Source organism: Amblyomma mixtum, chromosome 3 (assembly GCF_055824585.1).
Source record: "Amblyomma mixtum isolate Tamu chromosome 3, ASM5582458v1, whole genome shotgun sequence".
Taxonomy (NCBI): domain Eukaryota; kingdom Metazoa; phylum Arthropoda; class Arachnida; order Ixodida; family Ixodidae; genus Amblyomma; species Amblyomma mixtum.
The window spans coordinates 12,331,528-12,358,272 of NC_143014.1; the positions used below are offsets into that span (position 1 = coordinate 12,331,528).

General features: G+C 44.6%; 1 protein-coding gene across 8 annotated transcripts in view; it reads right to left on the reverse strand.

Annotated features, from left to right (window-relative positions):
- Nucleotides 1-26,745, reverse strand: part of LOC149349231 (armadillo repeat-containing protein 8-like) — a 315,354-nt gene that overhangs the window by 188,481 nt on the left and 100,128 nt on the right. The window lies entirely within an intron of this gene.

Consider the following 26,745-nt stretch of genomic DNA (forward strand, 5'->3'; position numbering starts at 1 on the left):
GCAGGAACTGTCTCATATATCTCGGTGGACACCCGTTATTCGTTTGTGGAGGAAGGGGGGAAGAGGGAGTGAGAGGAGTGGGGCTGCAATGAAGAAAATGAAAATTGTATTTGAGGAAAGGAAAATAACAATTGTATTTGAGAAAAGGAAATTACGCAGGAACTGTCTCAAATATCTCGGTGGACACCCGTTATTCGTTTGTGGAGGAAGGGGGGAAGAGGGAGAGGAGAGGGGCGGCAATGAAGAAAATGAAAATTGTATTTGAGGAAAGGAAATTACGCAGGAACTGTCTCACATATCTCGGTGGACACCCGTTATTTGTTTGTGGAGGAAGGGGGGAAGAGGGAGAGGAGAGGGGCGGCAATGAAGAAAATGAAAATTGTATTTGAGGAAAGAAAATTACGCAGGAACTGTCTCACATATCTCGGTGGACACCCGTTATTCGTTTGTGGAGGAAGGGGGGAAGAGGGAGAGGAGAGGGGCGGCAATGAAGAAAATGAAAATTGTAATTGGGGAAAGAAAATTACGCAGGAACTGTCTCACATATCTCGGTGGACACCCGTTATTCGTTTGTGGAGGAAGGGGGGAAGAGGGAGTGAGAGGAGAGCGGCTGCAATGAAGAAAATGAAAATTGTATTTGAGGAAAGGAAAATGAAAATTGTATTTGAGAAAAGGAAATTATGCAGGAACTGTCTCATATATCTCGGTGGACACCCGTTATTCGTTTGTGGAGGAAGGGGGGAAGAGGGAGTGAGAGGAGTGGGGCTGCAATGAAGAAAATGAAAATTGTATTTGAGGAAAGGAAAATAACAATTGTATTTGAGAAAAGGAAATTACGCAGGAACTGTCTCAAATATCTCGGTGGACACCCGTTATTCGTTTGTGGAGGAAGGGGGGAAGAGGGAGTGAGAGGAGAGGGGCTGCAATGAAGAAAATGAAAATTGTATTTGAGGAAAGGAAAATGAAAATTGTATTTGAGAAAAGGAAATTATGCAGGAACTGTCTCATATATCTCGGTGGACACCCGTTATTCGTTTGTGGAGGAAGGGGCCAAGAGGGAGTGAGAACAGAGGGGCTGCAATGAAGAAAATGAAAATTGTATTTGAGGACAGGAAAATGAAAATTGTATTTGAGAAAACGAAATTATGCAGGAACTGTCTCATATATCTCGGTGGACACCCGTTATTCGTTTGTGGAGGAAGGGGGGAAGAGGGAGTGAGAGGAGAGAGGCGGCAATGAAGAAAATGAAAATTGTATTTGAGGAAAGGAAAATAACAATTGTATTTGAGAAAAGGAAATTACGCAGGAACTGTCTCAAATATCTCGGTGGACACCCGTTATTCGTTTGTGGAGGAAGGGGGGAAGAGGGAGTGAGAGGAGAGGGGCTGCAATGAAGAAAATGAAAATTGTATTTGAGGAAAGGAAAATGAAAATTGTATTTGAGAAAAGGAAATTATGCAGGAACTGTCTCAAATATCTCGGTGGACACCGTTATTCGTTTGTGGAGGAAGGGGGGAAGAGGGAGTGAGAGGAGAGGGGCTGCAATGAAGAAAATGAAAATTGTATTTGAGGAAAGGAAAATAACAATTGTATTTGAGAAAAGTAAATTACGCAGGAACTGTCTCAAATATCTCGGTGGACACCCGTTATTCGTTTGTGGACGAAGGGGGAAGAGGGAGTGAGAGGAGAGGGGCTGCAATGAAGAAAATGAAAATTGTATTTGAGGAAAGGAAAATAACAATTGTATTTGAGAAAAGGAAATTACGCAGGAACTGTCTCAAATATCTCGGTGGACACCCGTTATTCGTTTGTGGAGGAAGGGGGGAAGAGGGAGTGAGAGGAGAGGGGCTGCAATGAAGAAAATGAAAATTGTATTTGAGGAAAGGAAAATAACAATTGTATTTGAGAAAAGGAAATTACGCAGGAACTGTCTCAAATATCTCGGTGGACACCCGTTATTCGTTTGTGGAGGAAGGGGGAAGAGGGAGAGGAGAGGGGCGGCAATGAAGAAAATGAAAATTGTATTTGAGGAAAGGAAATTACGCAGGAACTGTCTCACATATCTCGGTGGACACCCGTTATTCGTTTGTGGAGGAAGGGGGGAAGAGGGAGAGGAGAGGGGCGGCAATGAAGAAAATGAAAATTGTATTTGAGGAAAGGAAATCACGCAGGAACTGTCTCACATATCTCGGTGAACACCCGTTATTCGTTTGTGGAGGAAGGGGGGAAGAGGAGAGGGGCGGCAATGAAGAAAATGAAAATTGTATTTGAGGAAAGGAAAATGAATATTGTATTTTAGAAAAGAAAATTACGCAGGAACTGTCTCACATATCTCGGTGGACACCCGTTATTCGTTTGTGGAGGAAGGGGGGAAGAGGGAGAGGGGCGGCAATGAAGAAAATGAAAATTGTATTTGAGGAAAGGAAAATGAATATTGTATTTGAGAAAAGAAAATTACGCAGGAACTGTCTCACATATCTCGGTGGACACCCGTTATTCGTTTGTGGAGGAAGGGGGAAGAGGGAGAGGAGAGGGGCGGCAATGAAGAAAATGAAAATTGTATTTTAGGAAAGGAAAATGAATATTGTATTAGAGAAAAGAAAATTACGCAGGAACTGTCTCACATATCTCGGTGGACACCCGTTATTCGTTTGTGGAGGAAGGGGGGAAGAGGGAGAGGAGAGGGGCGGCAATGAAGAAAATAAAAATTGTATTTGAGGAAAGAAAATTACGCAGGAACTGTCTCACATATCTCGGTGGACACCCGTTATTCGTTTGTGGAGGAAGGGGGGAAGAGGGAGAGGAGAGGGGCGGCAATGAAGAAAATGAAAATTGTATTTGAGGAAAGGAAATTACGCAGGAACTGTCTGACATATCTCGGTGGACACCCGTTATTCGTTTGTGGAGGAAGGGGGGAAGAGGGAGAGGAGAGGGGCGGCAATGAAGAAAATGTAAATTGTATTTGAGGAAAGAAAATTACGCAGGAACTGTCTCACATATCTCGGTGGACACCCGTTATTCGTTTCTGGAGGAAGGGGGGAAGAGGGAGAGGAGAGGGGCGGCAATGAAGAAAATGAAAATTGTATTTGAGAAAAGGAAATTATGCAGGAACTGTCTCACATATCTCGGTGGACACCCGTTATTCGTTTGTGGAGGAAGGGGGGAAGAGGGAGAGGGGCGGCAATGAAGAAAATGAAAATTGTATTTGAGGAAAGGAAATTACGCAGGAACTGTCTCACATATCTCGGTGGACACCCGTTATTCGTTTGTGGAGGAAGGGGGGAAGAGGGAGAGGAGAGGGGAGGCAATGAAGAAAATGAAAATTGTATTTAAGGAAAGGAAATTACGCAGGAACTGTCTCGCATATCTCGGTGGACACCCGTTATTTGTTTGTGGAGGAAGGGGGGAAGAGGGAGAGGAGAGGGGCGGCAATGAAGAAAATGAAAATTGTATTTGAGGAAAGGAAATTACGCAGGAACTGTCTCACATATCTCGGTGGACACCCGTTATTCGTTTGTGGAGGAAGGGGGGAAGAGGGAGAGGAGAGGGGCGGCAATGAAGAAAATGAAAATTGTATTTGAGGAAAGGAAATTACTCAGGAACTGTCTCACATATCTCGGTGGACACCCGTTATTCGTTTGTGGAGGAAGGGGGAAGAGGGAGAGGAGAGGGGCGGCAATGAAGAAAATGAAAATTGTATTTGAGGAAAGGAAATTACGCAGGAACTGTCTCACATATCTCGGTGGACACCCGTTATTCGTTTGTGGAGGAAGGGGGGAAGAGGGAGTGAGAGGAGTGGGGCTGCAATGAAGAAAATGAAAATTGTATTTGAGGAAAGGAAAATGAAAATTGTATTTGAGAAAAGGAAATTATGCAGGAACTGTCTCATATATCTCGGTGGACACCCGTTATTCGTTTGTGGAGGAAGGGGGGAAGAGGGAGTGAGAGGAGTGGGGCTGCAATGAAGAAAATGAAAATTGTATTTGAGGAAAGGAAAATAACAATTGTATTTGAGAAAAGGAAATTACGCAGGAACTGTCTCAAATATCTCGGTGGACACCCGTTATTCGTTTGTGGAGGAAGGGGGGAAGAGGGAGAGGAGAGGGGCGGCAATGAAGAAAATGAAAATTGTATTTGAGGAAAGGAAATTACGCAGGAACTGTCTCACATATCTCGGTGGACACCCGTTATTTGTTTGTGGAGGAAGGGGGGAAGAGGGAGAGGAGAGGGGCGGCAATGAAGAAAATGAAAATTGTATTTGAGGAAAGAAAATTACGCAGGAACTGTCTCACATATCTCGGTGGACACCCGTTATTCGTTTGTGGAGGAAGGGGGGAAGAGGGAGAGGACAGGGGCGGCAATGAAGAAAATGAAAATTGTAATTGAGGAAAGAAAATTACGCAGGAACTGTCTCACATATCTCGGTGGACACCCGTTATTCGTTTGTGGAGGAAGGGGGGAAGAGGAGAGGGGCGGCAATGAAGAAAATGAAAATTGTATTTGAGGAAAGGAAAATGAATATTGTATTTTAGAAAAGAAAATTACGCAGGAACTGTCTCACATATCTCGGTGGACACCCGTTATTCGTTTGTGGAGGAAGGGGGGAAGAGGGAGAGGGGCGGCAATGAAGAAAATGAAAATTGTATTTGAGGAAAGGAAAATGAATATTGTATTTGAGAAAAGAAAATTACGCAGGAACTGTCTCACATATCTCGGTGGACACCCGTTATTCGTTTGTGGAGGAAGGGGGAAGAGGGAGAGGAGAGGGGCGGCAATGAAGAAAATGAAAATTGTATTTTAGGAAAGGAAAATGAATATTGTATTAGAGAAAAGAAAATTACGCAGGAACTGTCTCACATATCTCGGTGGACACCCGTTATTCGTTTGTGGAGGAAGGGGGGAAGAGGGAGAGGAGAGGGGCGGCAATGAAGAAAATAAAAATTGTATTTGAGGAAAGAAAATTACGCAGGAACTGTCTCACATATCTCGGTGGACACCCGTTATTCGTTTGTGGAGGAAGGGGGGAAGAGGGAGAGGAGAGGGGCGGCAATGAAGAAAATGAAAATTGTATTTGAGGAAAGGAAATTACGCAGGAACTGTCTGACATATCTCGGTGGACACCCGTTATTCGTTTGTGGAGGAAGGGGGGAAGAGGGAGAGGAGAGGGGCGGCAATGAAGAAAATGTAAATTGTATTTCAGGAAAGAAAATTACGCAGGAACTGTCTCACATATCTCGGTGGACACCCGTTATTCGTTTCTGGAGGAAGGGGGGAAGAGGGAGAGGAGAGGGGCGGCAATGAAGAAAATGAAAATTGTATTTGAGAAAAGGAAATTATGCAGGAACTGTCTCACATATCTCGGTGGACACCCGTTATTCGTTTGTGGAGGAAGGGGGGAAGAGGGAGAGGGGCGGCAATGAAGAAAATGAAAATTGTATTTGAGGAAAGGAAATTACGCAGGAACTGTCTCACATATCTCGGTGGACACCCGTTATTCGTTTGTGGAGGAAGGGGGGAAGAGGGAGAGGAGAGGGGCGGCAATGAAGAAAATGAAAATTGTATTTGAGGAAAGGAAATTACTCAGGAACTGTCTCACATATCTCGGTGGACACCCGTTATTCGTTTGTGGAGGAAGGGGGAAGAGGGAGAGGAGAGGGGCGGCAATGAAGAAAATGAAAATTGTATTTGAGGAAAGAAAATTACGCAGGAACTGTCTCACATATCTCGGTGGACACCCGTTATTCGTTTGTGGAGGAAGGGGGGAAGAGGGAGAGGAGGTGCGGCAATGAAGAAAATGAAAATTGTATTTGAGGAAAGGAAATTACGCAGGAACTGTCTCACATATCTCGGTGGACACCCGTTATTCGTTTGTGGAGGAAGGGGGGAAGAGGGAGTGAGAGGAGTGGGGCTGCAATGAAGAAAATGAAAATTGTATTTGAGGAAAGGAAAATGAAAATTGTATTTGAGAAAAGGAAATTATGCAGGAACTGTCTCATATATCTCGGTGGACACCCGTTATTCGTTTGTGGAGGAAGGGGGGAAGAGGGAGTGAGAGGAGTGGGGCTGCAATGAAGAAAATGAAAATTGTATTTGAGGAAAGGAAAATAACAATTGTATTTGAGAAAAGGAAATTACGCAGGAACTGTCTCAAATATCTCGGTGGACACCCGTTATTCGTTTGTGGAGGAAGGGGGGAAGAGGGAGAGGAGAGGGGCGGCAATGAAGAAAATGAAAATTGTATTTGAGGAAAGGAAATTACGCAGGAACTGTCTCACATATCTCGGTGGACACCCGTTATTTGTTTGTGGAGGAAGGGGGGAAGAGGGAGAGGAGAGGGGCGGCAATGAAGAAAATGAAAATTGTATTTGAGGAAAGAAAATTACGCAGGAACTGTCTCACATATCTCGGTGGACACCCGTTATTCGTTTGTGGAGGAAGGGGGGAAGAGGGAGAGGAGAGGGGCGGCAATGAAGAAAATGAAAATTGTAATTGAGGAAAGAAAATTACGCAGGAACTGTCTCACATATCTCGGTGGACACCCGTTATTCGTTTGTGGAGGAAGGGGGGAAGAGGGAGTGAGAGGAGAGCGGCTGCAATGAAGGAAATGAAAATTGTATTTGAGGAAAGGAAAATGAAAATTGTATTTGAGAAAAGGAAATTATGCAGGAACTGTCTCATATATCTCGGTGGACACCCGTTATTCGTTTGTGGAGGAAGGGGGGAAGAGGGAGTGAGAGGAGTGGGGCTGCAATGAAGAAAATGAAAATTGTATTTGAGGAAAGGAAAATAACAATTGTATTTGAGAAAAGGAAATTACGCAGGAACTGTCTCAAATATCTCGGTGGACACCCGTTATTCGTTTGTGGAGGAAGGGGGGAAGAGGGAGTGAGAGGAGAGGGGCTGCAATGAAGAAAATGAAAATTGTATTTGAGGAAAGGAAAATGAAAATTGTATTTGAGAAAAGGAAATTATGCAGGAACTGTCTCATATATCTCGGTGGACACCCGTTATTCGTTTGTGGAGGAAGGGGGGAAGAGGGAGTGAGAGGAGTGGGGCTGCAATGAAGAAAATGAAAATTGTATTTGAGGAAAGGAAAATAACAATTGTATTTGAGAAAAGGAAATTACGCAGGAACTGTCTCAAATATCTCGGTGGACACCCGTTATTCGTTTGTGGAGGAAGGGGGGAAGAGGGAGAGGAGAGGGGCGGCAATGAAGAAAATGAAAATTGTATTTGAGGAAAGGAAATTACGCAGGAACTGTCTCACATATCTCGGTGGACACCCGTTATTTGTTTGTGGAGGAAGGGGGGAAGAGGGAGAGGAGAGGGGCGGCAATGAAGAAAATGAAAATTGTATTTGAGGAAAGAAAATTACGCAGGAACTGTCTCACATATCTCGGTGGACACCCGTTATTCGTTTGTGGAGGAAGGGGGGAAGAGGGAGAGGAGAGGGGCGGCAATGAAGAAAATGAAAATTGTAATTGAGGAAAGAAAATTACGCAGGAACTGTCTCACATATCTCGGTGGACACCCGTTATTCGTTTGTGGAGGAAGGGGGGAAGAGGGAGTGAGAGGAGAGCGGCTGCAATGAAGAAAATGAAAATTGTATTTGAGGAAAGGAAAATGAAAATTGTATTTGAGAAAAGGAAATTATGCAGGAACTGTCTCATATATCTCGGTGGACACCCGTTATTCGTTTGTGGAGGAAGGGGGGAAGAGGGAGTGAGAGGAGTGGGGCTGCAATGAAGAAAATGAAAATTGTATTTGAGGAAAGGAAAATAACAATTGTATTTGAGAAAAGGAAATTACGCAGGAACTGTCTCAAATATCTCGGTGGACACCCGTTATTCGTTTGTGGAGGAAGGGGGGAAGAGGGAGTGAGAGGAGAGGGGCTGCAATGAAGAAAATGAAAATTGTATTTGAGGAAAGGAAAATGAAAATTGTATTTGAGAAAAGGAAATTATGCAGGAACTGTCTCATATATCTCGGTGGACACCCGTTATTCGTTTGTGGAGGAAGGGGCCAAGAGGGAGTGAGAAGAGAGGGGCTGCAATGAAGAAAATGAAAATTGTATTTGAGGACAGGAAAATGAAAATTGTATTTGAGAAAACGAAATTATGCAGGAACTGTCTCATATATCTCGGTGGACACCCGTTATTCGTTTGTGGAGGAAGGGGGGAAGAGGGAGTGAGAGGAGAGAGGCGGCAATGAAGAAAATGAAAATTGTATTTGAGGAAAGGAAAATAACAATTGTATTTGAGAAAAGGAAATTACGCAGGAACTGTCTCAAATATCTCGGTGGACACCCGTTATTCGTTTGTGGAGGAAGGGGGGAAGAGGGAGTGAGAGGAGAGGGGCTGCAATGAAGAAAATGAAAATTGTATTTGAGGAAAGGAAAATGAAAATTGTATTTGAGAAAAGGAAATTATGCAGGAACTGTCTCAAATATCTCGGTGGACACCGTTATTCGTTTGTGGAGGAAGGGGGGAAGAGGGAGTGAGAGGAGAGGGGCTGCAATGAAGAAAATGAAAATTGTATTTGAGGAAAGGAAAATAACAATTGTATTTGAGAAAAGTAAATTACGCAGGAACTGTCTCAAATATCTCGGTGGACACCCGTTATTCGTTTGTGGACGAAGGGGGAAGAGGGAGTGAGAGGAGAGGGGCTGCAATGAAGAAAATGAAAATTGTATTTGAGGAAAGGAAAATAACAATTGTATTTGAGAAAAGGAAATTACGCAGGAACTGTCTCAAATATCTCGGTGGACACCCGTTATTCGTTTGTGGAGGAAGGGGGGAAGAGGGAGTGAGAGGAGAGGGGCTGCAATGAAGAAAATGAAAATTGTATTTGAGGAAAGGAAAATAACAATTGTATTTGAGAAAAGGAAATTACGCAGGAACTGTCTCAAATATCTCGGTGGACACCCGTTATTCGTTTGTGGAGGAAGGGGGGAAGAGGGAGAGGAGAGGGGCGGCAATGAAGAAAATGAAAATTGTATTTGAGGAAAGGAAATTACGCAGGAACTGTCTCACATATCTCGGTGGACACCCGTTATTCGTTTGTGGAGGAAGGGGGGAAGAGGGAGAGGAGAGGGGCGGCAATGAAGAAAATGAAAATTGTATTTGAGGAAAGGAAATCACGCAGGAACTGTCTCACATATCTCGGTGAACACCCGTTATTCGTTTGTGGAGGAAGGGGGGAAGAGGAGAGGGGCGGCAATGAAGAAAATGAAAATTCTATTTGAGGAAAGGAAAATGAATATTGTATTTTAGAAAAGAAAATTACGCAGGAACTGTCTCACATATCTCGGTGGACACCCGTTATTCGTTTGTGGAGGAAGGGGGGAAGAGGGAGAGGGGCGGCAATGAAGAAAATGAATATTGTATTTGAGAAAAGAAAATTACGCAGGAACTGTCTCACATATCTCGGTGGACACCCGTTATTCGTTTGTGGAGGAAGGGGGAAGAGGGAGAGGAGAGGGGCGGCAATGAAGAAAATGAAAATTGTATTTTAGGAAAGGAAAATGAATATTGTATTAGAGAAAAGAAAATTACGCAGGAACTGTCTCACATATCTCGGTGGACACCCGTTATTCGTTTGTGGAGGACGGGGGGAAGAGGGAGAGGAGAGGGGCGGCAATGAAGAAAATAAAAATTGTATTTGAGGAAAGAAAATTACGCAGGAACTGTCTCACATATCTCGGTGGACACCCGTTATTCGTTTGTGGAGGAAGGGGGGAAGAGGGAGAGGAGAGGGGCGGCAATGAAGAAAATGCAAATTGTATTTGAGGAAAGGAAATTACGCAGGAACTGTCTGACATATCTCGGTGGACACCCGTTATTCGTTTGTGGAGGAAGGGGGGAAGAGGGAGAGGAGAGGGGTGGCAATGAAGAAAATGTAAATTGTATTTGAGGAAAGGAAATTACGCAGGAACTGTCTCACATATCTCGGTGGACACCCGTTATTCGTTTCTGGAGGAAGGGGGGAAGAGGGAGAGGAGAGGGGCGGCAATGAAGAAAATGAAAATTGTATTTGAGAAAAGGAAATTATGCAGGAACTGTCTCACATATCTCGGTGGACACCCGTTATTCGTTTGTGGAGGAAGGGGGGAAGAGGGAGAGGGGCGGCAATGAAGAAAATGAAAATTGTATTTGAGGAAAGGAAATTACGCAGGAACTGTCTCACATATCTCGGTGGACACCCGTTATTCGTTTGTGGAGGAAGGGGGGAAGAGGGAGAGGATTGGGGCGGCAATGAAGAAAATGAAAATTGTATTTGAGGAAAGGAAATTACGCAGGAACTGTCTCACATATCTCGGTGGACACCCGTTATTCGTTTGTGGAGGAAGGGGGGAAGAGGGAGAGGAGAGGGGAGGCAATGAAGAAAATGAAAATTGTATTTAAGGAAAGGAAATTACGCAGGAACTGTCTCGCATATCTCGGTGGACACCCGTTATTTGTTTGTGGAGGAAGGGGGGAAGAGGGAGAGGAGAGGGGCGGCAATGAAGAAAATGAAAATTGTATTTGAGGAAAGGAAATTACGCAGGAACTGTCTCACATATCTCGGTGGACACCCGTTATTCGTTTGTGGAGGAAGGGGGGAAGAGGGAGAGGAGAGGGGCGGCAATGAAGAAAATGAAAATGGTATTTGAGGAAAGGAAATTACTCAGGAACTGTCTCACATATCTCGGTGGACACCCGTTATTCGTTTGTGGAGGAAGGGGGAAGAGGGAGAGGAGAGGGGCGGCAATGAAGAAAATGAAAATTGTATTTGAGGAAAGGAAATTATGCAGGAACTGTCTCACATATCTCGGTGGACACCCGTTATTCGTTTGTGGAGGAAGGGGGGAAGAGGGAGAGGAGAGGGGCGGCAATGAAGAAAATGAAAATTGTATTTGAGGAAAGGAAATTACGCAGGAACTGTCTCACATATCTCGGTGGACACCCGTTATTCGTTTGTGGAGGAAGGGGGGAAGAGGGAGAGGAGAGGGGCGGCAATGAAGAAAATGAAAATTGTATCTGAGGAAAGGAAATTATGCAGGAACTGTCTCACATATCTCGGTGGACACCCGTTATTCGTTTGTGGAGGAAGGGGGGAAGAGGGAGAGGAGAGGGGCGGCAATGAAGAAAATGAAAATTGTATTTGAGGAAAGGAAATTACGCAGGAACTGTCTCACATATCTCGGTGGACACCCGTTATTCGTTTGTGGAGGAAGGGGGGAAGAGGGAGAGGAGAGGGGCGGCAATGAAGAAAATGAAAATTGTATTTGAGGAAAGGAAATTACGCAGGAACTGTCTCACATATCTCGGTGGACACCCGTTATTCGTTTGTGGAGGAAGGGGGGAAGAGGGAGAGGAGAGGGGCGGCAATGAAGAAAATGAAAATTGTATTTGAGGAAAGGAAAATGAATATTGTATTTTAGAAAAGAAAATTACGCAGGAACTGTCTCACATATCTCGGTGGACACCCGTTATTCGTTTGTGGAGGAAGGGGGGAAGAGGGAGAGGAGAGGGGCGGCAATGAAGAAAATGAAAATTGTATTTGAGGAAAGGAAAATGAATATTGTATTTGAGAAAAGAAAATTACGCAGGAACTGTCTCACATATCTCGGTGGACACCCGTTATTCGTTTGTGGAGGAAGGGGGAAGAGGGAGAGGAGAGGGGCGGCAATGAAGAAAATGAAAATTGTATTTGAGGAAAGGAAATTACGCAGGAACTGTCTCACATATCTCGGTGAACACCCGTTATTCGTTTGTGGAGGAAGGGGGGAAGAGGGAGTGAGAGGAGAGAGGCGGCAATGAAGAAAATGAAAATTGTATTTGAGGAAAGGAAAATAACAATTGTATTTGAGAAAAGGAAATTACGCAGGAACTGTCTCACATATGTCGGTGGACACCCGTTATTTGTTTGTGGAGGAAGGGGGGAAGAGGGAGAGGAGAGGGGCGGCAATGAAGAAAATGAAAATTGTATTTGAGAAAAGGAAATTACGCAGGAACTGTCTCACATATCTCGGTGGACACCCGTTATTCGTTTGTGGAGGAAGGGGGGAAGAGGGAGAGGAGAGGGGCGGCAATGAAGAAAATGAAAATTGTATTTGAGAAAAGGAAATTACTCAGGAACTGTCTCACATATCTCGGTGGACACCCGTTATTCGTTTGTGGAGGAAGGGGGGAAGAGGGAGAAGGGCGGCAATGAAAATGAAAATTGTATTTGAGGAAAGGTAATTACGCAGGAACTGTCTCACATATCTCGGTGGACACCCGTTATTCGTTACTGGAGGAAGGGGGGAAGAGGGAGAGGAGGGGCGGCAATGAAGAAAATGAAAATTGTATTTGAGGAAAGAAAATTACGCAGGAACTGTCTCACATATCTCGGTGGACACCCATTATTCGTTTGTGGAGGAAGGGGGGAAGAGGGAGAGGAGAGGGGCGGCAATGAAGAAAATGAAAATTGTATTTGAGGAAAGGAAATTACGCAGGAACTGTCTCACATATCTCGGTGGACACCCGTTATTCGTTTGTGGAGGAAGGGGGGAAGAGGGAGAGGAGAGGGGCGGCAATGAAGAAAATGAAAATTGTATTTGAGAAAAGGAAATTACGCAGGAACTGTCTCACATATCTCGGTGGACACCCGTTATTCGTTTGTGGAGGAAGGGGGGAAGAGGGAGAGGAGAGGGGCGGCAATGAAGAAAATGCAAATTGTATTTGAGAAAAGAAAATTACGCAGGAACTGTCTCACATATCTCAGTGGACACCTGTTATTTGTTTGTGGAGGAAGGGGGGAAGAGGGAGAGGAGAGGGGCGGCAATGAAGAAAATGAAAATTGTATTTGAGGAAAGGAAATTACGCAGGAACTGTCTCACATATCTCGGTGGACACCCGTTATTCGTTTGTGGAGGAAGGGGGCAAGAGGGAGAGGAGAGGGGCGGCAATGAAGAAAATGAAAATTGTATTTGAGGAAAGAAAATTACGCAGGAACTGTCTCACATATCTCGGTGGACACCCGTTATTCGTTTGTGGAGGAAGGGGGGAAGAGGGAGAGGAGAGGGGCGGCAATGAAGAAAATGAAAATTGTATTTGAGAAAAGGAAATTACGCAGGAACTGTCTCACATATCTCGGTGGACACCCGTTATTCGTTTGTGGAGGAAGGGGGGAAGAGGGAGAGGGGCGGCAATGAAGAAAATGCAAATTGTATTTGAGAAAAGAAAATTACGCAGGAACTGTCTCACATATCTCGGTGGACACCCGTTATTCGTTTGTGGAGGAAGGGGGGAAGAGGGAGTGAGAGGAGAGCGGCTGCAATGAAGAAAATGAAAATTGTATTTGAGGAAAGGAAAATGAAAATTGTATTTGAGAAAAGGAAATTATGCAGGAACTGTCTCATATATCTCGGTGGACACCCGTTATTCGTTTGTGGAGGAAGGGGGGAAGAGGGAGTGAGAGGAGTGGGGCTGCAATGAAGAAAATGAAAATTGTATTTGAGGAAAGGAAAATAACAATTGTATTTGAGAAAAGGAAATTACGCAGGAACTGTCTCAAATATCTCGGTGGACACCCGTTATTCGTTTGTGGAGGAAGGGGGGAAGAGGGAGTGAGAGGAGAGGGGCTGCAATGAAGAAAATGAAAATTGTATTTGAGGAAAGGAAAATGAAAATTGTATTTGAGAAAAGGAAATTATGCAGGAACTGTCTCATATATCTCGGTGGACACCCGTTATTCGTTTGTGGAGGAAGGGGGCAAGAGGGAGTGAGAGGAGAGGGGCTGCAATGAAGAAAATGAAAATTGTATTTGAGGACAGGAAAATGAAAATTGTATTTGAGAAAACGAAATTATGCAGGAACTGTCTCATATATCTCGGTGGACACCCGTTATTCGTTTGTGGAGGAAGGGGGGAAGAGGGAGTGAGAGGAGAGAGGCGGCAATGAAGAAAATGAAAATTGTATTTGAGGAAAGGAAAATAACAATTGTATTTGAGAAAAGGAAATTACGCAGGAACTGTCTCACATATGTCGGTGGACACCCGTTATTCGTTTGTGGAGGAAGGGGGGAAGAGGGAGAGGGGCGGCAATGAAGAAAATGAAAATTGTATTTGAGAAAAGGAAATTACGCAGGAACTGTCTCACATATCTCGGTGGACACCCGTTATTCGTTTGTGGAGGAAGGGGGGAAGAGGGAGAGGAGAGGGGCGGCAATGAAGAAAATGAAAATTGTATTTGAGAAAAGGAAATTACGCAGGAACTGTCTCACATATCTCGGTGGACACCCGTTATTCGTTTGTGGAGGAAGGGGGGAAGAGGGAGAAGGGCGGCAATGAAGAAAATGAAAATTGTATTTGAGGAAAGGAAATTACGCAGGAACTGTCTCACATATCTCGGTGGACACCCGTTATTCGTTTCTGGAGGAAGGGGGGAAGAGGGAGAGGAGAGGGGCGGCAATGAAGAAAATGAAAATTGTATTTGAGGAAAGAAAATTACGCAGGAACTGTCTCACATATCTCGGTGGACACCCGTTATTCGTTTGTGGAGGAAGGGGGAAGAGGGAGAGGAGAGGGGCGGCAATGAAAAAATGAAAATTGTATTTGAGGAAAGGAAATTACGCAGGAACTGTCTCACATATCTCGGTGGACACCCGTTATTCGTTTGTGGAGGAAGGGGGGAAGAGGGAGAGGAGAGGGGCGGCAATGAAGAAAATGAAAATTGTATTTGAGAAAAAGAAATTACGCAGGAACTGTCTCACATATCTCGGTGGACACCCGTTATTCGTTTGTGGAGGAAGGGGGGAAGAGGGAGAGGAGAGGGGCGGCAATGAAGAAAATGCAAATTGTATTTGAGAAAAGAAAATCACGCAGGAACTGTCTCACATATCTCAGTGGACACCCGTTATTCGTTTGTGGAGGAAGGGGGGAAGAGGGAGAGGAGAGGGGCGGCAATGAAGAAAATGAAAATTGTATTTGAGGAAAGGAAATTACGCAGGAACTGTCTCACATATCTCGGTGGACACCCGTTATTCGTTTGTGGAGGAAGGGGGCAAGAGGGAGAGGAGAGGGGCGGCAATGAAGAAAATGAAAATTGTATTTGAGGAAAGAAAATTACGCAGGAACTGTCTCACATATCTCGGTGGACACCCGTTATTCGTTTGTGGAGGAAGGGGGGAAGAGGGAGAGGAGAGGGGCGGCAATGAAGAAAATGAAAATTGTATTTGAGAAAAGGAAATTACGCAGGAACTGTCTCACATATCTCGGTGGACACCCGTTATTCGTTTGTGGAGGAAGGGGGGAAGAGGGAGAGGGGCGGCAATGAAGAAAATGCAAATTGTATTTGAGAAAAGAAAATTACGCAGGAACTGTCTCACATATCTCGGTGGACACCCGTTATTCGTTTGTGGAGGAAGGGGGGAAGAGGGAGTGAGAGGAGAGCGGCTGCAATGAAGAAAATGAAAATTGTATTTGAGGAAAGGAAAATGAAAATTGTATTTGAGAAAAGGAAATTATGCAGGAACTGTCTCATATATCTCGGTGGACACCCGTTATTCGTTTGTGGAGGAAGGGGGGAAGAGGGAGTGAGAGGAGTGGGGCTGCAATGAAGAAAATGAAAATTGTATTTGAGGAAAGGAAAATAACAATTGTATTTGAGAAAAGGAAATTACGCAGGAACTGTCTCAAATATCTCGGTGGACACCCGTTATTCGTTTGTGGAGGAAGGGGGGAAGAGGGAGTGAGAGGAGAGGGGCTGCAATGAAGAAAATGAAAATTGTATTTGAGGAAAGGAAAATGAAAATTGTATTTGAGAAAAGGAAATTATGCAGGAACTGTCTCATATATCTCGGTGGACACCCGTTATTCGTTTGTGGAGGAAGGGGGCAAGAGGGAGTGAGAGGAGAGGGGCTGCAATGAAGAAAATGAAAATTGTATTTGAGGACAGGAAAATGAAAATTGTATTTGAGAAAACGAAATTATGCAGGAACTGTCTCATATATCTCGGTGGACACCCGTTATTCGTTTGTGGAGGAAGGGGGGAAGAGGGAGTGAGAGGAGAGAGGCGGCAATGAAGAAAATGAAAATTGTATTTGAGGAAAGGAAAATAACAATTGTATTTGAGAAAAGGAAATTACGCAGGAACTGTCTCACATATGTCGGTGGACACCCGTTATTCGTTTGTGGAGGAAGGGGGGAAGAGGGAGAGGGGCGGCAATGAAGAAAATGAAAATTGTATTTGAGAAAAGGAAATTACGCAGGAACTGTCTCACATATCTCGGTGGACACCCGTTATTCGTTTGTGGAGGAAGGGGGGAAGAGGGAGAGGAGAGGGGCGGCAATGAAGAAAATGAAAATTGTATTTGAGAAAAGGAAATTACGCAGGAACTGTCTCACATATCTCGGTGGACACCCGTTATTCGTTTGTGGAGGAAGGGGGGAAGAGGGAGAAGGGCGGCAATGAAGAAAATGAAAATTGTATTTGAGGAAAGGAAATTACGCAGGAACTGTCTCACATATCTCGGTGGACACCCGTTATTCGTTTCTGGAGGAAGGGGGGAAGAGGGAGAGGAGAGGGGCGGCAATGAAGAAAATGAAAATTGTATTTGAGGAAAGAAAATTACGCAGGAACTGTCTCACATATCTCGGTGGACACCCGTTATTCGTTTGTGGAGGAAGGGGGAAGAGGGAGAGGAGAGGGGCGGCAATGAAAAAATGAAAATTGTATTTGAGGAAAGGAAATTACGCAGGAACTGTCTCACATATCTCGGTGGACACCCGTTATTCGTTTGTGGAGGAAGGGGGGAAGAGGGAGAGGAGAGGGGCGGCAATGAAGAAAATGAAAATTGTATTTGAGAAAAGGAAATTACGCAGGAACTGTCTCACATATCTCGGTGGACACCCGTTATTCGTTTGTGGAGGAAGGGGGGAAGAGGGAGAGGAGAGGGGCGGCAATGAAGAAAATGCAAATTGTATTTGAGAAAAGAAAATCACGCAGGAACTGTCTCACATATCTCAGTGGACACCCGTTATTCGTTTCTGGAGGAAGGGGGGAAGAGGGAGAGGAGAGGGGCGGCAATGAAGAAAATGAAAATTGTATTTGAGGAAAGAAAATTACGCAGGAACTGTCTCACATATCTCGGTGGACACCCGTTATTCGTTTGTGGAGGAAGGGGGGAAGAGGGAGTGAGAGGAGTGGGGCTGCAATGAAGAAAATGAAAATTGTATTTGAGGAAAGGAAAATGAAAATTGTATTTGAGAAAAGGAAATTATGCAGGAACTGTCTCATATATCTCGGTGGACACCCGTTATTCGTTTGTGGAGGAAGGGGGGAAGAGGGAGTGAGAGGAGTGGGGCTGCAATGAAGAAAATGAAAATTGTATTTGAGGAAAGGAAAATAACAATTGTATTTGAGAAAAGGAAATTACGCAGGAACTGTCTCAAATATCTCGGTGGACACCCGTTATTCGTTTGTGGAGGAAGGGGGGAAGAGGGAGAGGAGAGGGGCGGCAATGAAGAAAATGAAAATTGTATTTGAGGAAACCAAATTACGCAGGAACTGTCTCACATATCTCGGTGGACACCCGTTATTTGTTTGTGGAGGAAGGGGGGAAGAGGGAGAGGAGAGGGGCGGCAATGAAGAAAATGAAAATTGTATTTGAGGAAAGAAAATTACGCAGGAACTGTCTCACATATCTCGGTGGACAATCGTTATTCGTTTGTGGAGGAAGGGGGGAAGAGGGAGAGGAGAGGGGCGGCAATGAAGAAAATGAAAATTGTAATTGAGGAAAGAAAATTACGCAGGAACTGTCTCACATATCTCGGTGGACACCCATTATTCGTTTGTGGAGGAAGGGGGGAAGAGGGAGTGAGAGGAGAGCGGCTGCAATGAAGAAAATGAAAATTGTATTTGAGGAAAGGAAAATGAAAATTGTATTTGAGAAAAGGAAATTATGCAGGAACTGTCTCATATATCTCGGTGGACACCCGTTATTCGTTTGTGGAGGAAGGGGGGAAGAGGGAGTGAGAGGAGTGGGGCTGCAATGAAGAAAATGAAAATTGTATTTGAGGAAAGGAAAATAACAATTGTATTTGAGAAAAGGAAATTACGCAGGAACTGTCTCAAATATCTCGGTGGACACCCGTTATTCGTTTGTGGAGGAAGGGGGGAAGAGGGAGTGAGAGGAGAGGGGCTGCAATGAAGAAAATGAAAATTGTATTTGAGGAAAGGAAAATGAAAATTGTATTTGAGAAAAGGAAATTATGCAGGAACTGTCTCATATATCTCGGTGGACACCCGTTATTCGTTTGTGGAGGAAGGGGCCAAGAGGGAGTGAGAAGAGAGGGGCTGCAATGAAGAAAATGAAAATTGTATTTGAGGACAGGAAAATGAAAATTGTATTTGAGAAAACGAAATTATGCAGGAACTGTCTCATATATCTCGGTGGACACCCGTTATTCGTTTGTGGAGGAAGGGGGGAAGAGGGAGTGAGAGGAGAGAGGCGGCAATGAAGAAAATGAAAATTGTATTTGAGGAAAGGAAAATAACAATTGTATTTGAGAAAAGGAAATTACGCAGGAACTGTCTCAAATATCTCGGTGGACACCCGTTATTCGTTTGTGGAGGAAGGGGGGAAGAGGGAGTGAGAGGAGAGGGGCTGCAATGAAGAAAATGAAAATTGTATTTGAGGAAAGGAAAATGAAAATTGTATTTGAGAAAAGGAAATTATGCAGGAACTGTCTCAAATATCTCGGTGGACACCGTTATTCGTTTGTGGAGGAAGGGGGGAAGAGGGAGTGAGAGGAGAGGGGCTGCAATGAAGAAAATGAAAATTGTATTTGAGGAAAGGAAAATAACAATTGTATTTGAGAAAAGTAAATTACGCAGGAACTGTCTCAAATATCTCGGTGGACACCCGTTATTCGTTTGTGGACGAAGGGGGAAGAGGGAGTGAGAGGAGAGGGGCTGCAATGAAGAAAATGAAAATTGTATTTGAGGAAAGGAAAATAACAATTGTATTTGAGAAAAGGAAATTACGCAGGAACTGTCTCAAATATCTCGGTGGACACCCGTTATTCGTTTGTGGAGGAAGGGGGGAAGAGGGAGTGAGAGGAGAGGGGCTGCAATGAAGAAAATGAAAATTGTATTTGAGGAAAGGAAAATAACAATTGTATTTGAGAAAAGGAAATTACGCAGGAACTGTCTCAAATATCTCGGTGGACACCCGTTATTCGTTTGTGGAGGAAGGGGGGAAGAGGGAGAGGAGAGGGGCGGCAATGAAGAAAATGAAAATTGTATTTGAGGAAAGGAAATTACGCAGGAACTGTCTCACATATCTCGGTGGACACCCGTTATTCGTTTGTGGAGGAAGGGGGGAAGAGGGAGAGGAGAGGGGCGGCAATGAAGAAAATGAAAATTGTATTTGAGGAAAGGAAATCACGCAGGAACTGTCTCACATATCTCGGTGAACACCCGTTATTCGTTTGTGGAGGAAGGGGGGAAGAGGAGAGGGGCGGCAATGAAGAAAATGAAAATTGTATTTGAGGAAAGGAAAATGAATATTGTATTTTAGAAAAGAAAATTACGCAGGAACTGTCTCACATATCTCGGTGGACACCCGTTATTCGTTTGTGGAGGAAGGGGGGAAGAGGGAGAGGGGCGGCAATGAAGAAAATGAAAATTGTATTTGAGGAAAGGAAAATGAATATTGTATTTGAGAAAAGAAAATTACGCAGGAACTGTCTCACATATCTCGGTGGACACCCGTTATTCGTTTGTGGAGGAAGGGGGAAGAGGGAGAGGAGAGGGGCGGCAATGAAGAAAATGAAAATTGTATTTTAGGAAAGGAAAATGAATATTGTATTAGAGAAAAGAAAATTACGCAGGAACTGTCTCACATATCTCGGTGGACACCCGTTATTCGTTTGTGGAGGAAGGGGGGAAGAGGGAGAGGAGAGGGGCGGCAATGAAGAAAATAAAAATTGTATTTGAGGAAAGAAAATTACGCAGGAACTGTCTCACATATCTCGGTGGACACCCGTTATTCGTTTGTGGAGGAAGGGGGGAAGAGGGAGAGGAGAGGGGCGGCAATGAAGAAAATGAAAATTGTATTTGAGGAAAGGAAATTACGCAGGAACTGTCTGACATATCTCGGTGGACACCCGTTATTCGTTTGTGGAGGAAGGGGGGAAGAGGGAGAGGAGAGGGGCGGCAATGAAGAAAATGTAAATTGTATTTGAGGAAAGGAAATTACGCAGGAACTGTCTCACATATCTCGGTGGACACCCGTTATTCGTTTCTGGAGGAAGGGGGGAAGAGGGAGAGGAGAGGGGCGGCAATGAAGAAAATGAAAATTGTATTTGAGAAAAGGAAATTATGCAGGAACTGTCTCACATATCTCGGTGGACACCCGTTATTCGTTTGTGGAGGAAGGGGGGAAGAGGGAGAGGGGCGGCAATGAAGAAAATGAAAATTGTATTTGAGGAAAGGAAATTACGCAGGAACTGTCTCACATATCTCGGTGGACACCCGTTATTCGTTTGTGGAGGAAGGGGGGAAGAGGGAGAGGAGAGGGGCGGCAATGAAGAAAATGAAAATTGTATTTGAGGAAAGGAAATTACGCAGGAACTGTCTCACATATCTCGGTGGACACCCGTTATTCGTTTGTGGAGGAAGGGGGGAAGAGGGAGAGGAGAGGGGAGGCAATGAAGAAAATGAAAATTGTATTTAAGGAAAGGAAATTACGCAGGAACTGTCTCGCATATCTCGGTGGACACCCGTTATTTGTTTGTGGAGGAAGGGGGAAGAGGGAGAGGAGAGGGGCGGCAATGAAGAAAATGAAAATTGTATTTGAGGAAAGGAAATTACGCAGGAACTGTCTCACATATCTCGGTGGACACCCGTTATTCGTTTGTGGAGGAAGGGGGGAAGAGGGAGAGGAGAGGGGCGGCAATGAAGAAAATGAAAATTGTATTTGAGGAAAGGAAATTACTCAGGAACTGTCTCACATATCTCGGTGGACACCCGTTATTCGTTTGTGGAGGAAGGGGGAAGAGGGAGAGGAGAGGGGCGGCAATGAAGAAAATGAAAATTGTATTTGAGGAAAGGAAATTATGCAGGAACTGTCTCACATATCTCGGTGGACACCCGTTATTCGTTTGTGGAGGAAGGGGGAAGAGGGAGAGGAGAGGGGCGGCAATGAAGAAAATGAAAATTGTATTTGAGGAAAGGAAATTACGCAGGAACTGTCTCACATATCTCGGTGGACACCCGTTATTCGTTTGTGGAGGAAGGGGGGAAGAGGGAGAGGAGAGGGGCGGCAATGAAGAAAATGAAAATTGTATCTGAGGAAAGGAAATTACGCAGGAACTGTCTCACATATCTCGGTGGACACCCGTTATTCGTTTGTGGAGGAAGGGGGGAAGAGGGAGAGGAGAGGGGCGGCAATGAAGAAAATGAAAATTGTATTTGAGGAAAGGAAATTACGCAGGAACTGTCTCACATATCTCGGTGGACACCCGTTATTCGTTTGTGGAGGAAGGGGGGAAGAGGGAGAGGAGAGGGGCGGCAATGAAGAAAATGAAAATTGTATTTGAGGAAAGGAAATTACGCAGGAACTGTCTCACATATCTCGGTGGACACCCGTTATTCGTTTGTGCAGGAAGGGGGGAAGAGGGAGAGGAGAGGGGCAGCAATGAAGAAAATGAAAATTGTATTTGAGAAAAAGAAATTACGCAGGAACAGTCTCACATATCTCGGTGGACACCCGTTATTCGTTTGTGGAGGAAGGGGGGAAGAGGGAGAGCAGAGGGGCGGCAATGAAGAAAATGAAAATTGTATTTGAGGAAAGGAAATCACGCAGGAACTGTCTCACATATCTCGGTGGACACCCGTTATTCGTTTGTGGAGGAAGGGGGGAAGAGGGAGAGGAGAGGGGCGGCAATGAAGAAAATGAAAATTGTATTTGAGGAAAGGAAAATGAATATTGTATTTTAGAAAAGAAAATTACGCAGGAACTGTCTCACATATCTCGGTGGACACCCGTTATTCGTTTGTGGAGGAAGGGGCCAAGAGGGAGTGAGAAGAGAGGGGCTGCAATGAAGAAAATAAAAATTGTATTTGAGGACAGGAAAATGAAAATTGTATTTGAGAAAACGAAATTATGCAGGAACTGTCTCATATATCTCGGTGGACACCCGTTATTCGTTTGTGGAGGAAGGGGGGAAGAGGGAGTGAGAGGAGAGAGGCGGCAATGAAGAAAATGAAAATTGTATTTGAGGAAAGGAAAATAACAATTGTATTTGAGAAAAGGAAATTACGCAGGAACTGTCTCAAATATCTCGGTGGACACCCGTTATTCGTTTGTGGAGGAAGGGGGGAAGAGGGAGTGAGAGGAGAGGGGCTGCAATGAAGAAAATGAAAATTGTATTTGAGGAAAGGAAAATGAAAATTGTATTTGAGAAAAGGAAATTATGCAGGAACTGTCTCAAATATCTCGGTGGACACCGTTATTCGTTTGTGGAGGAAGGGGGGAAGAGGGAGTGAGAGGAGAGGGGCTGCAATGAAGAAAATGAAAATTGTATTTGAGGAAAGGAAAATAACAATTGTATTTGAGAAAAGTAAATTACGCAGGAACTGTCTCAAATATCTCGGTGGACACCCGTTATTCGTTTGTGGACGAAGGGGGAAGAGGGAGTGAGAGGAGAGGGGCTGCAATGAAGAAAATGAAAATTGTATTTGAGGAAAGGAAAATAACAATTGTATTTGAGAAAAGGAAATTACGCAGGAACTGTCTCAAATATCTCGGTGGACACCCGTTATTCGTTTGTGGAGGAAGGGGGGAAGAGGGAGTGAGAGGAGAGGGGCTGCAATGAAGAAAATGAAAATTGTATTTGAGGAAAGGAAAATAACAATTGTATTTGAGAAAAGGAAATTACGCAGGAACTGTCTCAAATATCTCGGTGGACACCCGTTATTCGTTTGTGGAGGAAGGGGGGAAGAGGGAGAGGAGAGGGGCGGCAATGAAGAAAATGAAAATTGTATTTGAGGAAAGGAAATTACGCAGGAACTGTCTCACATATCTCGGTGGACACCCGTTATTCGTTTGTGGAGGAAGGGGGGAAGAGGGAGAGGAGAGGGGCGGCAATGAAGAAAATGAAAATTGTATTTGAGGAAAGGAAATCACGCAGGAACTGTCTCACATATCTCGGTGAACACCCGTTATTCGTTTGTGGAGGAAGGGGGGAAGAGGAGAGGGGCGGCAATGAAGAAAATGAAAATTGTATTTGAGGAAAGGAAAATGAATATTGTATTTTAGAAAAGAAAATTACGCAGGAACTGTCTCACATATCTCGGTGGACACCCGTTATTCGTTTGTGGAGGAAGGGGGGAAGAGGGAGAGGGGCGGCAATGAAGAAAATGAAAATTGTATTTGAGGAAAGGAAAATGAATATTGTATTTGAGAAAAGAAAATTACGCAGGAACTGTCTCACATATCTCGGTGGACACCCGTTATTCGTTTGTGGAGGAAGGGGGAAGAGGGAGAGGAGAGGGGCGGCAATGAAGAAAATGAAAATTGTATTTTAGGAAAGGAAAATGAATATTGTATTAGAGAAAAGAAAATTACGCAGGAACTGTCTCACATATCTCGGTGGACACCCGTTATTCGTTTGTGGAGGAAGGGGGGAAGAGGGAGAGGAGAGGGGCGGCAATGAAGAAAATAAAAATTGTATTTGAGGAAAGAAAATTACGCAGGAACTGTCTCACATATCTCGGTGGACACCCGTTATTCGTTTGTGGAGGAAGGGGGGAAGAGGGAGAGGAGAGGGGCGGCAATGAAGAAAATGAAAATTGTATTTGAGGAAAGGAAATTACGCAGGAACTGTCTGACATATCTCGGTGGACACCCGTTATTCGTTTGTGGAGGAAGGGGGGAAGAGGGAGAGGAGAGTGGCGGCAATGAAGAAAATGTAAATTGTATTTGAGGAAAGGAAATTACGCAGGAACTGTCTCACATATCTCGGTGGACACCCGTTATTCGTTTCTGGAGGAAGGGGGGAAGAGGGAGAGGAGAGGGGCGGCAATGAAGAAAATGAAAATTGTATTTGAGAAAAGGAAATTATGCAGGAACTGTCTCACATATCTCGGTGGACACCCGTTATTCGTTTGTGGAGGAAGGGGGGAAGAGGGAGAGGGGCGGCAATGAAGAAAATGAAAATTGTATTTGAGGAAAGGAAATTACGCAGGAACTGTCTCACATATCTCGGTGGACACCCGTTATTCGTTTGTGGAGGAAGGGGGGAAGAGGGAGAGGAGAGGGGCGGCAATGAAGAAAATGAAAATTGTATTTGAGGAAAGGAAATTACGCAGGAACTGTCTCACATATCTCGGTGGACACCCGTTATTCGTTTGTGGAGGAAGGGGGGAAGAGGGAGAGGAGAGGGGAGGCAATGAAGAAAATGAAAATTGTATTTAAGGAAAGGAAATTACGCAGGAACTGTCTCGCATATCTCGGTGGACACCCGTTATTTGTTTGTGGAGGAAGGGGGGAAGAGGGAGAGGAGAGGGGCGGCAATGAAGAAAATGAAAATTGTATTTGAGGAAAGGAAATTACGCAGGAACTGTCTCACATATCTCGGTGGACACCCGTTATTCGTTTGTGGAGGAAGGGGGGAAGAGGGAGAGGAGAGGGGCGGCAATGAAGAAAATGAAAATTGTATTTGAGGAAAGGAAATTACTCAGGAACTGTCTCACATATCTCGGTGGACACCCGTTATTCGTTTGTGGAGGAAGGGGGAAGAGGGAGAGGAGAGGGGCGGCAATGAAGAAAATGAAAATTGTATTTGAGGAAAGGAAATCACGCAGGAACTGTCTCACATATCTCAGTGGACACCCGTTATTCGTTTGTGGAGGAAGGGGGGAAGAGGGAGAGGAGAGGGGCGGCAATGAAGAAAATGAAAATTGTATTTGAGGAAAGGAAATTACGCAGGAACTGACTCACATATCTCGGTGGACACCCGTTATTCGTTTGTGGAGGAAGGGGGGAAGAGGGAGAGGGGCGGCAATGAAGAAAATGAAAATTGTATTTGAGGAAAGAAAATTACGCAGGAACTGTCTCACATATCTCGGTGGACACCCGTTATTCGTTTTGTGGAGGAAGGGGGGAAGAGGGAGAGGAGAGGGGCGGCAATGAAGAAAATGAAAATTGTATTTGAGGAAAGAAAATTACGCAGGAACTGTCTCACATATCTCGGTGGACACCCGTTATTCGTTTGTGGAGGAAGGGGGGAAGAGGGAGTGAGAGGAGTGGGGCTGCAATGAAGAAAATGAAAATTGTATTTGAGGAAAGGAAAATGAAAATTGTATTTGAGAAAAGGAAATTATGCAGGAACTGTCTCATATATCTCGGTGGACACCCGTTATTCGTTTGTGGAGGAAGGGGGGAAGAGGGAGTGAGAGGAGTGGGGCTGCAATGAAGAAAATGAAAATTGTATTTGAGGAAAGGAAAATAACAATTGTATTTGAGAAAAGGAAATTACGCAGGAACTGTCTCAAATATCTCGGTGGACACCCGTTATTCGTTTGTGGAGGAAGGGGGGAAGAGGGAGAGGAGAGGGGCGGCAATGAAGAAAATGAAAATTGTATTTGAGGAAAGGAAATTACGCAGCAACTGTCTCACATATCTCGGTGGACACCCGTTATTTGTTTGTGGAGGAAGGGGGGAAGAGGGAGAGGAGAGGGGCGGCAATGAAGAAAATGAAAATTGTATTTGAGGAAAGAAAATTACGCAGGAACTGTCTCACATATCTCGGTGGACACCCGTTATTCGTTTGTGGAGGAAGGGGGGAAGAGGGAGAGGAGAGGGGCGGCAATGAAGAAAATGAAAATTGTATTTGAGAAAAGGAAATTACGCAGGAACTGTCTCACATATCTCGGTGGACACCCGTTATTCGTTTGTGGAGGAAGGGGGGAAGAGGGAGAAGGGCGGCAATGAAGAAAATGAAGATTGTATTTGAGGAAAGGAAATTACGCAGGAACTGTCTCACATATCTCGGTGGACACCCGTTATTCGTTTCTGGAGGAAGGGGGGAAGAGGGAGAGGAGAGGGGCGGCAATGAAGAAAATGAAAATTGTATTTGAGGAAAGAAAATTACGCAGGAACTGTCTCACATATCTCGGTGGACACCCGTTATTCGTTTGTGGAGGAAGGGGGAAGAGGGAGAGGAGAGGGGCGGCAATGAAAAAATGAAAATTGTATTTGAGGAAAGGAAATTACGCAGGAACTGTCTCACATATCTCGGTGGACACCCGTTATTCGTTTGTGGAGGAAGGGGGGAAGAGGGAGAGGAGAGGGGCGGCAATGAAGAAAATGAAAATTGTATTTGAGAAAAGGAAATTACGCAGGAACTGTCTCACATATCTCGGTGGACACCCGTTATTCATTTGTGGAGGAAGGGGGGAAGAGGGAGAGGAGAGGGGCGGCAATGAAGAAAATGCAAATGGTATTTGAGAAAAGAAAATCACGCAGGAACTGTCTCACATATCTCAGTGGACACCCGTTATTCGTTTGTGGAGGAAGGGGGGAAGAGGGAGAGGAGAGGGGCGGCAATGAAGAAAATGAAAATTGTATTTGAGGAAAGGAAATTACGCAGGAACTGTCTCACATATCTCGGTGGACACCCGTTATTCATTTGTGGAGGAAGGGGGGAAGAGGGAGAGGGGCGGCAATGAAGAAAATGAAAATTGTATTTGAGGAAAGAAAATTACGCAGGAA